The sequence below is a fragment of the Benincasa hispida genome, chromosome 1 (genome assembly GCF_009727055.1).
Source record: "Benincasa hispida cultivar B227 chromosome 1, ASM972705v1, whole genome shotgun sequence".
NCBI classification, from domain to species: Eukaryota; Viridiplantae; Streptophyta; class Magnoliopsida; order Cucurbitales; family Cucurbitaceae; genus Benincasa; species Benincasa hispida.
In genome coordinates, this window is record NC_052349.1 from 80584455 (window position 1) to 80598080 (window position 13626).

The following is a 13626-nucleotide window of genomic DNA, read 5'->3' on the forward strand; positions in this document are numbered from 1 at the left end:
GCAGATTAAAAGACAACTGCCAACAACAAGAGAGAACACCAAGAATGGCGGAACAACTGAAAGCAAGGGCTGAAAACGCGAATAATATAATGGCCAACCCCATCCTTCTGGCGAATGATCGCAATAGACCCATTCGGATCTATGCATCGCCCAACCTCTATGATTTCTTTCCAGGAATCATGAGACCAACGTTAGATGGATCGAGGTTTGAAATGAAGCCGGTAATGTTGCAAATGATCCAGGTTGTTGGGCAATTTGGAGGGAGGCGTGTCGAAGACCCACACGCCCACCTCCGGAGCTTCATAGAAATCTGCAACACTTTTGTGTTCCCGAATATCTCTACCGAGGAAGTTCGACTCACTCTGTTCCCATTTTCCTTATGCGATCAAGTAAGCAAATGGGCATATTCTCTCGAACCGGGGGAGATAACCTCGTGGGAACAAGTCGTCGAAAATTTTATGAAGAAGTATTTCCCACCAACCGAGAATGCTAGAAGAAGGAAATTAATAACAAATTTTGAACAAGAAGATGACGAATCGCTCAGTGATGCCTGGGTGAGGTTCAAGCGGCTAGTAAGAGACTGTCCACATAATGGCTTACAGAACTGCCTGCAAATGGAGATTTTTTACCAAGGATTTAATCCCTCTTCACAGACCGTTGCCAAAGCGGCAGCTGCTGGTGATCTGCTAGATAAAACATATGAGGAGGTAAAGAGTATACTTGATCGCATTTCCAAAAATCACAAGGATTGGCGGGAAAGCGATCAGAGATTAAGAATAAAAGATAATGACGCAAACAACGGGACCATGCATCCCTGAAAAATCAAATGACTGTGATGATGAGTTTGATACAAGGCATTGTAATTAATAACACAGGAACGAAGAAAGGGCAGGTCAACGCAATTACTCAAACGACCGCAAGTTGTGTCATTTGTAGAGATGCTCATTCGATAGAAGAATGCCCAGCAAACCCGCAGTCAGCATGCTTCATAAAGAAAAATCCCTATTCCGATACATATAACCCCGGGTGGAGAAACCACCCAAAATTTGCATGGAAAAATCAACAACAAAGCTTCCAACCAGTGGCGCAAAAAGAAGGGCCACCCAGATTTTTCCCGCAAAACAATGGTCCAACGCATAGTCAAGCTAGCAGCTCGCAAATACCGCAATCTTCGTCCTTAGAGAGCTTGTTGAAGCAGTACATTGAGAAAAACGATCAGTGCTTTAGAATCAAGCAACATCCATTCGAAATCTAGAAATTCAACTAGGACAAATTGCAGGCGAGCTGAAAAATAGACCGCATGGAGCGTTGCGGAGCTCAACTAATCTCCCTCGCAATGCTGGGGGCACTGGGAAGAAACAATGCTTAGAAGTCTTCTTGCTAAGTGACAACATGACTGTGGAAGTAGAGGAGGAGCCCATTGTGACCAACTTGAGTGCAGTGACATCCGAGGACCCGTTGACTTATAATTCGGAAAAGCCCAAGAAAATGAACCCCGAAGTTGCGTCCATCCTTAAGCCTTCATAACATGAAACAGAAGAAGTTCAGCTACCACCAGCTCCGCAAAGATTGAAAGAAAAACAAAATGATGAAAACAAGATCACAACAGTGGCAGTAATGCAAAATGCTATGATCCAACCAAAAATGAGCGACCCAAGAATCTTCACAATACAATGCTCCATTAGAGGGGTCTACAGTGGCCAAGCGCTATATGATCTTGGGGCGAGTATAAACATAATGCCGCTATCAATCTTCAAACGGTTGAGTATTGGCACACTCATGCCCACAACAGAGACTCTTCTGCTTGCGAACAGATCCCAAATACATCCTGAAGGAGAGCTGAAAAATGTCGTAATCTCAATTGATAAATTCATCTTGCCGGCAGACTTCCTCATTTTGGATTATAAAGCGGACGAAGATGTGCCCATCATATTGGGACGACCATTCCTTTCGACCGTGCGTGCTTAAATTGATGTGCGCAAGGGGGAGATTGTAATGAACATTCATGGGGAAAAGCTTCGGATTAAGGTAGTCAAGATCTCAGAGGACAAAGAAAAGAGGGAAAAGCCACCGTGGACGTGAAAAGACCAGCCTGGAATAAGCAGTCCTTGAATTACTATATAACTCAACCTCATCAGGGATGCAACTCTTTTGAATATCCTTTTACCTGCATCAATACTTCATGAGCTTTCATCATACTTGTTATTATCCATTATCATAATTACTTTGTTGTTATCTGCACTTTTCTTATTCTATAAAAAAAAAAAAAAAGATTGTGGTAAAAAAATTTGTTTGTTTAAAATTATTTGACCCTCTCATTGTTTTTCTTGCAAACGATCAAGGCGCAGGATTGCGGAGGTGTTACACGAAAAAGAAACTTATCCAAAGAAGATAGATCGCCGCAAAGAAGGTTGCATCAATACACAATGCGGGCGACATCGCAAATTTGGGGGTTGTATTCTTCCTTCACTTTATTTCAAATTTTGCACTATCACATCGCATTTTAGTTTTAAAAGTTTTATCACCACATCCTCTTTGATTACCGCAATCATTTAACATGGATAAATTTAGTAAGTTACCGCATGCTGTCTCTTTGCCAATTATGATAAAACATACTTCTATTCCTTTCGTATATACTAGAGTCAACTTAATTTTAAGTTAGTCACCTTATGAAATATTTCTAGAAGTAAGGGTCTGTTAGCTTTCTTTCAAACTCTCTTTACGAAGGTTTCTGAGAACATCGCATGAATTCTTTCAATCTTTTGGCAATGAGGACATTGCCGCATTTTAAATTTGGGGGTGAGGTATTTATTTTCGACCTTTCTATTTTGAGAAAAAAATTTGAGAATAACAACTCCACTGTCAATGCAATGGGAAAACCCATGTTGATAAGAGTTAAGTTGTGAAGGCCACTTACCCGTAGTTGGATGGCCGCATGACACACGTGGGAGCAAGCCAAAACGAAAGTAAGTCACCAGGATCAACGCATAAATATAATGACCACAACTCCGCTGCCAAGTAGGTATGAGTTTATTTTGAGAAAGAGCGCATTGCTCATACTTAGATGTCCGCATGACACAAGTGAGGGCAAGCCAAAACGAAGGCAAGGCACTTGGATCAGTGCAAGGTCAGAAAAATAATGATGTTAAGAAATATGCAAGGATAAAATCATTTGACACCCTGGTGGAAAAGTTTTCTTTTTTAAATAAATCATGCGATGTCCTGAAATTGAGTAAAGTCCTTTCGAAGGTTAAGCTTGTGATCCCTAGGTCTTAGAAATATTTTAAGAAGAGACTTAAATAAGACTTAAGGAAATTTTGGTGTATAGGAGTTGAATGAAGTATCCTTGAGAAATCTAGGAAAAGAACATTGCAGTCGACTTGCTAAAGGAAATCTTTAGCTTATGCTTGAGGACAAACATTGTTTAAATTTGGGGGTGTGATAACGGGTAGAAATGCACGTTATTACATTGTTACGTTATTAAACAATGAGGGTTTGCGTTGATAAAATATGTTAGATTGCGTCCAAAAAGCATTAAGTTTATAACATTGCGGTCGCATGTGTTCATCGCATAGGAACAATTGATTTTTTATATTTTTATGCAGAATATGCGTTGACGCAAGGCGGAAAAAGTGATCACAGGAAATCATTGGTCGAGCGTAGCATTACTACAAGGCTTTGCAGTGATTGTGTTCGCAAATATTTGCTCAAGAAGGATTGCCAAATAAGAGATGGCACAATTTGGTGGACGCATCTGGGTGAAAGGCCTAATTAATCGTAATGGGATAGAAAACTGATGACGATCGAATCCGAATTAAGTTGATAGCCACTAACGATAACAAGTACATTCAGCTTTTCGGTGACAATATTTAGTGCACCAGTCAGGGAATTAAAGCTATCCCATCTGTGCAATCGTAAAAGAGAAGCCGTCCTTCACCCCGAAGCTCTATAAATACCAAAGGCATCCTTCAGAAAAGGTTTTCGGATCAGTTAGCTCAACAGTCTTTGTCCAGAGTTTTCCTTTTTATTTTAAGGCGGAGCAAGAGAAGAGTAGAGACGCTAGAAGATTGCTCAGGAAACTCGAGAGAGAACCCGAAGGCATAGAAGTAGAGAGCGGGCCGACTCTCGCAAGAGCGAGATTATCTTTTAAACAAGAGTAGAAAGACAGTGTAAAAGCTTGGGAAGCAAGAGATTGCTACCAGGCTCTTTATTCTCTTCTTGCATTGTTATCTTGTACTTCATCTTTATATTTATACAATGGAAGTTCTTATTCTACACCTGTTCACTCTCTTAGCACGAATGAGTAGCTAAACTTGTCGAATGGGTTGAGAAGAACTAAGCTAACATGACCTAGGATGTTCATTACTTGTGATTATCTTGTGTTATGCTGTGCCAAACATCCCTTTAGAGCTACTCGAGAGAAAGTCTAAAGAAAGAACCTAAGACTTGAGAGAGCTAGGTTAGAATCTAGACTCGAAAGAGCAAGATTAGAACTGGATAAACAAGAGATAGGGACTTAGAGATAAGCTCTGTTTGCCAACCTACATCGCATGCACCCTAGAGATAGGTATGATATTATGTGGTCGACTTATTTGTGTGTGTGTCATTTCACCATCGCATAAATAAGAATAGAGGCTTATGTGTAGGTCCTATAGACTTATCACATATATCACATGCGTTCTAACATTAGAAACCGTAGCATTCGCATCGAGAGATGGTTTACTATTGTATGTGTGTTGCATGATCGCAAAGCATGAATGCATCCTAGGAAGTGTTAGCCGAAACCTTTCTCAACCCATTCATCGCATACTCATCGCATCCTCCGTCTGTCAACTCTTTTCGAACTCCGCCGCATTTGTTTATTTTCATTACCGCAAACAACCCCAACAACTATTGATTAATTTGGTTACCGCAAAGTTCTCCCTAAAATTACCACTGCATATTGCTTTCCCAAGTCCCTGAGTTCGACTCTGGACATACCAGAAAACTCAATGGGGTTTACACTTGGATTCCACTGAGAAAACTTGAATGCTCAACGCATCTTCATCATTGCATTTCATCCATAATTCCACCTCATAATAACGCATCAGAGCGCTGAAGAGAGCCATAAAGAGGTCAGAGATGTGTATATGTATCGAGTGTCAACGCAAGTGTTTACACCATGAGGGCAAAAGACAAGGGCTGGAGATGTGTTGACCGAGGGAGGGGTCTATACGATGAAGCCTTGTCTATGTGATGGTTTTTCTGAAGGAACTCTTATACAAGTGTACCTATGAGTGGAAGCAGATCTTTTCGATTTCATTGTGACAGAATTACCACACATACATTCTAGCATACAGATATGTATTGTAAACACTAATTACTGGCATGCTTGAACAATAAATACAAAAGATCGAGAGAACGTACAAGTTGAAGACTGTCTTCACAGAAACTCGGTCCAATGTGAACGAACTCCTCTTGTTCCTACTCATCCAATAAGTAGTCACCTAGCAGTACCACAGTCGTCTACAAGGTCAGCAGCACACGAACAACAAGCAACCGGCGACGACACCACCACTTAAAGCCCTTAATATTCTCGAAGTAAGAATCCAACCAGTAGAATTTGATGGAATTGGTAGAGGGAAGGAGGAAAAGTGATTATGTACTACGAACAAGCAAGTGGGAGAAAATGCAAGACTATCGTATAGTTGGGTGCTTGTCATTTAGGCCGGGGTACACGATCGTGTAGGTATAGCTAAGCGATCGTCTATCAAAAGGTAAGTGATCGTTTAGTTATGCTCGACGTGCTAAGCGATCGTCTAGTAAACATAAACGATCATTTAGATAATCACGGGCGATCGTTTAGACAATGCAAGTGTGCGATCGTTTAGGAAGACGGGCGCTATTGTATAAGCTCTCAACACTAAGCGATCGAAGGCTATCCCACCGTGAGTGAATTTTTGGATATCTTGCAAAATGAAAACTATTTTTATTTTATTCTTCAGTTATAAGAACTGAATCGAACTTCTCACTTTCAAACGAATTCAGAGAAAAACTCGGCCAATTATCTCATAATAGCCTAATTAATTAATTAATGAATATAGTCATATTATATTCTTAACCTATAGTTTAATATCATATATCAACTATAGTGTTTTCTCCTCTACTTGATATAAATCATATTTATATCCAATTTCCTCCAAAATAATGTATCACATACATTTAGTCAATCATATCATATATAATTAACCAGTTCAATTATATTATATATAATCGAACACCCGCTTGTCAATTTGAACATTTCAAATTGACTCAAAAACAGATTCTCAACTTTTATCCAAGCTACCAAGGGGACCTATGGACCTATAACTCGAAACTCCAATGGTATGTGAATAGCTGACTAAACTCTTTAGTCACGAGATCCACCATCTGTTAACTGCCAAGCATTCCACTAAAGACCAATAACTGAACTCTTCTTTCCACAGATATATTTATGTGTCCATTGGATATAACCAATCATGAGTACGATAACCCTTCATAGATGTTCGTAAGTACGGCTAGGCCAATTTACCGTTTTGTCCCTATAGTTATATCTCACTTCTTAAGTACCACTGATCCCTCTAATGAACAATACAACATAGTCCAACTATGGCTGAACACCTCTTGGGCCATGAGAAGGTGTATGGCACCACATCATTCAAGCCCTGGAATCAGCCCATAAGGGAGCTATCTATCTACTTATCCTTGTTTCAGAGAAGGAGTGAATTCCATCTTGTGTAGCTGAGTTCCCAGCTTCCAAGTTAGACAAATCCCCAAAGTGGTAGGTTTGAGTCGGCAGCCTAGCCACTCACACCCATGCAAATAAAAGGACCGCCCCCAATGGTAGGAGTTCCCAACTCACTCAGGATTGAGGTCATGTTACCTATGGTCATCCTGGTGAAGTGTAGTCTCTATCATGAATGGTGTTATATAACGAGACATTAACACCTGTCTCTTATACACATCTAGATGTGTATAAGAGACAGGTTGTGCTCCAAAGAGAACTTCGTGTTGATCACGTCTTCTCAATGCACTATCTTGTGGATCAGGTGATACTTCCGCTCTATATGTTTGTCGCGCCTGTGACTCCTAGGCTTCTTGGAGTTCAACCTGTCTCTTATACACATCTAGATGTGTATAAGAGACAGAGTCCCGGGCGGTCCTATAGACCCATGCTCTGAAGGTGACCCTCAAACCATGTAGCCGTGAGAGCCTTCATAAACGGGTCAGCAACATTGTGCTCCAAATCGATCTTCTTGATGATCACGTCCCCTTGATGCACTATCTCGTGGATCAGGTGATACTTCCGCTCTATATGTTTGTCGCGCCTGTGACTCCTAGGCTTCTTGGAGTTCACCACTGCCCCACTATTGTCACAATAGAGGGTGATTGATCTAGACATATCTGGAACAACTTCCAATTCTGCCAAGAACTTCCTGAGCCAGATGGCTTCCTTAGCAGCTTCGCAAGCTGCTACGTACTTCACCTCCATTGTGGAATCGGTGATACACCCCTACTCAGTGCTTCACCACACTACAGCTCCTGCGTTAAGAGTAAAGACTGACCCTGACGTGGACTTGCGAGAGTCCTTATCAGTTTGAAACTCAGAATCCATGTATTCAATAAGGATCAAATCCTTAGATCCATAGACGAGAATGTAGTCCCTCGTTCTTCGAAGATACTTGAGGATATTCTTCACTGTTGTCCAGTGACCTTGGCCTAGGTTAGACTGATACCTACTGACTATGCCTACAACGTAGCAGATGCTTGGTCTAGTACATAGCATCGCGTACATCAAACTGCCAACAACAGACGCATATGGAACCCTCTCATTTCCTTAACCTCTTGAGGTGTCTTTTATGGAACATGAGACATACGCAACGGAATAAGGATCTAATTACACTCTAATTGCTTTTAATTAAAAAGAAATTAGCATGCAAAATGAAGGAAAAATAGTAAATTAATTTGGATAGGATACAACCTTCGTAGCTCCCAAAAAATGCTTTTCCTTACTGAATCTCGATCAGAACTCTTCTGGACCACCACTAGAGCTGACCTACTATCCTCTGGACTCAAAACAGGGTTGTGGGACCCGATGGATGAAGAACCCGAGAGAGAGAAAGAGATGGAAAAAGAAGATGGAATTTTGGGTTGGGTTTGGGTTTTGAATTTCACTAAAAAATAGTGTTTTTTTCAAGCCCAAATTTAGAAAACCATTTTGGCAAAAATGGCAAATGTTTTGCATCAAATTTGAAAGCCCAAATTTATAGAAAAAAGCCATGCAAAAATTGCATGAAACAAATTCATCAAAACCCAACACCTAGAATCCACTATCTTAGTGGGTTTAATGTCTCCATTATAAGCCAACACCTAGCCCACTATCTTGTTAGTGGAATTATCCAACCATTAACTTTAGTCAAAGGGCAAAATAGTCATTTTGTCAAAGTCAAACTTTGACCGAAAAGTCAACATTTTTACTTTTTATGATTTTTTCCATGTTGACTAATTTTGACCTCCTGAGCATGAATCCGCATTCGTTTTCTCAAAATTCAAATCACGTTTGAATATAAGGTTGGTCAAAGTTTGACTTTTCAAAGTCAAAAGTCAACTCTTTGACTTTTTACATCTTTGACCATTTCCATTATTTCCGAGCTTCCGAATATGAACATATTCATATTCTTCATATTTAAATCACATTTAAATATTAATGTTGTATCTCTAAACTGAAAAACCGACCACTATATCACATATACTTGTCGGTTTCTCTCTCTTCACCTAATTCGAACAATTCGAATTATTCTATCATACTGTTCTAAGTTTATTACATATGATCTAGTAGGGGAATCTAATGAACCTATAGATCATGGGCTCCAACGATCCGAGATTAGCTGGCTAAACTCTTTAGACGGAGCTAATCAATATTCGTTAACTCACGGGTCATTCCATTATAGTCCCGTAGTTGCACTCCCTAGATATATTTGTGTTCATATGATATGACCATGATTAGTAAGCTAATCCTTCACAGGTTTGTAATCTTAGCTGGGTCATAAAAACCATTTTACCCCCGAGACTACATCTTATTCCTTAAGTTCCACTGATCCTCTAATGAACAATTGGTTTAAGGTTCAACCTATAAACCGAACCCTCTCGGGCCAAGGAGAGGGTGGGCCCCTTTGTTCAAGACCTGGATTTAGTACTAAAGGGAACAACCTATCTACTATCCCTATAACGAGTAGGAGTGAATTCCGTCTTGCACCCTATGTTCCCAGCTATCCACCTAATCTTACCCCTGAAATGGGAGGCTTATTGGGCCAGTGATAATGAGCTGCCCTCATCTATGCAGATCTAAGCATAATTCCGAGTGAACAGGAGTTCATAGTTAGCTCAAGATTAAGATTAAGTTACTTAGGTCATCAATTAACAAAATAGTCAGTTTTATATATAAAACGACATTTGAAACGTAAAAAGTGACTATTTCATGGATCAATCTTATGCAAACTCATTGCATAGGATGCCTCTACTCATATATCTCTATATGAACGATTCAGGATCACATCGTTTGTACTAACTACAAAGTGGGTTGCATCCATAGTGTCCCCAAAACAAGGTGCCCAAACTTATTCATATACTATAGACCATATTGGCTATATATTTGAACTTGATCCACATTTATGTCATTACATAAAGTTCAAACTACATTAAATAGCCTCAGGACCTTAGTTTATTTGATTCAAGATTACAATTTCAATAACAATTTTATCGAAAAACAAAATAGAATATGTTTATCAATTTACAAACTATGAGTTTTAGGACATAAAATCCAACAGTCTTAGGACACATGTCTTTAGACAAAGTGACTCCATGCCTGAATGGTGGTAGGCCCCTCTTGGAGTCCTGCATCGAGTACTTGAGCAACATCTTGTCAATGTATGTTCCTGAGATAGTGCTAGGACGATCCTAAAAGATCTGTATACCTAGAAAAAACTGAGCCTCTCCCAAATCTTTCATTTAAAATTGGGTTGCTAGCCAGTGCTTAACTGCAGTCAGTAGACCTACATCATTTCGAATGAGTAGTATATGGTCTACATACAATACTAAGAAAACTACTGAAGCATTGGCGATCTTCTTGTAGACACAAGGTTCATATACGTTTTGATCAAAGCCATATGACTTGATCGAAGTGCGGGAAGCTCTCCAGCAATGAATGTAGGATTATGCTAACCTGACTTCCCTCATCGATAGTAGACTCATTCAACTCTGCCACATTGAAGAAGACCATCATGTTAAGCACATGTTCACGAACAGAGGTTCCTTCCTCCATCTTAGAGTTGAATATGTATTTTAGAGCCTCGTGCTTGAGCTATTTAGACGGTTGTCCAAACATCCCCCACATGGGACTCTATGATCTCACGCGCTGAGACCATGGGCTCATGCTTCTTGGCGAAGACGTCATTAAGACTTGCCAAGATATAGGCTCGGGCCTTCTCATTTGCCCGTGTCCATCACTCGTACGCCTCCCAAACATTTCGAGCGGCATTGGGAGCTGGAATAGGAGGACAAACCTCTGTAAGAGCAAACATGTGATCCTCGATAATTAAAATAGTCATGATCGTATGTTTCTGATAACTGGTAGAAATACAAGTTATTACAGCTCAAATTAGTAAAATAATGAGAGAAAGCGATGGTAAAATAGGCAATAACATGTCTAAAAGCACCAAACTAAAAGAAATTGCAATCGCGAGTGCTCATCACATAAAAACAGTTAATTTACCTATTTTGTGCAGGTATAATGCGATGGCGCATATGAAATTGTGATCCAAAGGCACAATGTGATGGCGCATATGAAATTGCGATCCAAAGGCACAATGCGATGGCGCATATGAAACTGGGATCCAAAGGCACAATGCGATAGCGCGCTTAAAGTTGCGATCATAAGTCATGCGATCATGAGAAGTTTCATAAAAAGGTGATCGCATAAATACCTCGCATCAAGACGATAACATAATAAATCATGATGGGACGTAAAGTTGATAACGGTCGATTTCGAATTCAGTTGACAAGCCGTTAAAAGCCATACTGTAGCAAGTACATTAAACTTTTGGTGACTTTTAAATGGTGCAACGAAGTAGGGAAATTAATGCCGCCCATCATTGCAATCATCAGTAAAAAAAGCTGCTTCACCTTGAAATCTATAAGTTCCAAAGGCCACCAGAGAGAAAGGGATCAGATCGGTACACGCAGATACATATACATATACATAGAGGACGAAGAGAGCAAGGAGATGAGGCGAAGCCGAGAGAAACTGCTCCCAGACAGATCGAGAGACTGCCGGAAAGCAATACAAAGGAGAGAGGGCCAACCTTTGTGAGAGCAAGAATCCATAACTAGAACAGAGTTAAAGTGATAAAGAGTAGTGTAAAAGACCACGGAAAGCAAGACATTGCTTACCGGGCTTATTATCTCTCAAATCCATTTGTTATTTTGTATTTAGTACTTTGTTTGCAGAAAATAGAATCTTCATTTCGACTTATGTTCAATCTGTCCTCACCATGCATGAGTAGCTAAATTTCTGAATGGGTTGAGAAGTACTTAGCTAGCATGACTCAAGATTTACATTTTATGCTATCATCTTGTCTTATGTATGTGTCATTCATCATTTGGACATACTTGAGAGACTAGTCTAAAGATAGAATCTAGGCTTGAGAGAGTCAGATTATAATCTAGGTTTGAGAGAGTTGAATTAGATCACATAAGCAAGAGTAGAAACTTAGACATAAGTTCTATATGCTATTTACACATCGCATGCACCCTAGAAATAGGAATAGTGGTATGCGGTCACCTTGTCTTATGTATGCGTCATTCATCATTTGGACATACTTGAGAGAGTAGTCTAAAGATAGAATCTAGGCTTGCGAGAGTCGGATTAGATCGCATAAGCAAGAGTAGAGACTTAGAAATAAGTCCTATCGACTGTTTTGTATATACATCGCATGCATCATAGAAATAGGAATTGTGGCATTCTGCATTGAGAAATGTAGTACTGATATTTGTGTATAGCATGATCGCATAACTTGTACACAATCTTGGAAAATGTTAGGTAAACCCCTTATCAACCCCTTCATCGCATACTTATTGAAATTTTACGCTCTCATCACTTCGTGTTCAACTCCTTCGCATGGGAAACTTTAAATCAAAACACTATCCACTTCTTTTTCACCACCACAATAGAATCAAAGAGTCTATCACATATCTACTTAGTAGTCCCTGTGTTCGACCCTGGACTTACCAGGAAACCTAAGAAGGCTTATACTTGAGCTTTGTTAGGAAAATTTGAATGATCATCGCATAACACACATCATCGCATACTCACACCATCACATCATAATTCTACGCATCAGTTTCCATGTTGGAAAATTGTCGCCAGTAAGTTTCTCTATTGGGTTTATGTCTTAAAACTTGTGGTATGAAAACAATGGAATTTATTATGAAAATTCAATAAAGGTGTTATTGAATAAATCTATTACTTGAATAGAAATCCAATAAACCTAAAAGTCCCTTGACTATTGGATGAGTACTTGAACTTTATGTGGAGACATAAAGGTGGATCAGGTTCAAGTAAATAGTCAAAATGATCTATAGTATATGGATAAGGTTGGGTACCTTATTTTGGTAACACTATTGGATGCAACCTACTCTATAGTTGTTACAAGAAGTTGTAAAGTGCTACAAACGAAGTGATCCTAATTCATTCATGTTGGTCATAAGGTGTGGGGGTGTCCTTGTGCAAAAGAGTTTGTACAAGATCGAACCATGAAATGAGTCACTCTTACTTTATAACGTTGTTTACTGTATAAGACTGACTATTTCAAAGCGATGACCTAGGTAACTTGACCTTAATCCTGAGCTAACTATGAACTCCTATTTATTCGAGATTGCCCTTAGATTTACATAGGTGAGGGTTGGCTTAACAGCACCGGCTCAATAAGACTACCATTTTAGTGATAAGATCGGATAGATAGCTGGGGACATAGGGTGCAAGAGAGAATTCACTCTTACCCGCTTTATGGATAGTAGAGAGGTTGTTCCCTTAAGTGTTGATTCTAGAGCTTGAACAAGGGATCCCGCCCTCTCATTTGTCATGAGAGGGACTCAATTTTGTGATTGGATCACAAAAAAATTATTCATTAAGGGATCAGTGGCGACTTAAGGAACAAGAGGTAATTTCGGGAGTAAAACAGAGATTTGACCCAACCATTACTACAAATAACCTGTGAAGGGTTAACTTACTAATCATGGTTATATCAAGTGGACATAATATATCTATAGTGAGAGGAGTTCAACTATGGGATTTAGTGAAGTGACCCATTAGTTAACGAATGGAGGTTAGATCGGTCTAATGAGTTTAGCCGATTAATCTTGGATCGTTGGAGCCCATGATCTGTAGGTCCATGAGGTCCCCTTACTAGCTCGAAAATGGATTAGCTTTAGAGTAGCATGATAAGTTAATTTGAAACGTTCAAATTAGAATCAAACGAAATTGGAGAAAATATATTTAAATATGATTTAAATATATGAAGATGAATTTGTGTAAAAATTAATTTAATATTA

The 13626-nt window shown here is 39.5% G+C and overlaps 1 non-coding gene across 1 annotated transcript; it reads right to left on the reverse strand.

Annotated features, from left to right (window-relative positions):
* Window positions 1-491: 491 nt before the first annotated feature.
* Window positions 492-598, reverse strand: LOC120070473. The gene has a single exon (XR_005479968.1). It is a non-coding gene; the product is annotated as a small nucleolar RNA R71 (small nucleolar RNA).
* Window positions 599-13626: the final 13028 nt, after the last annotated feature.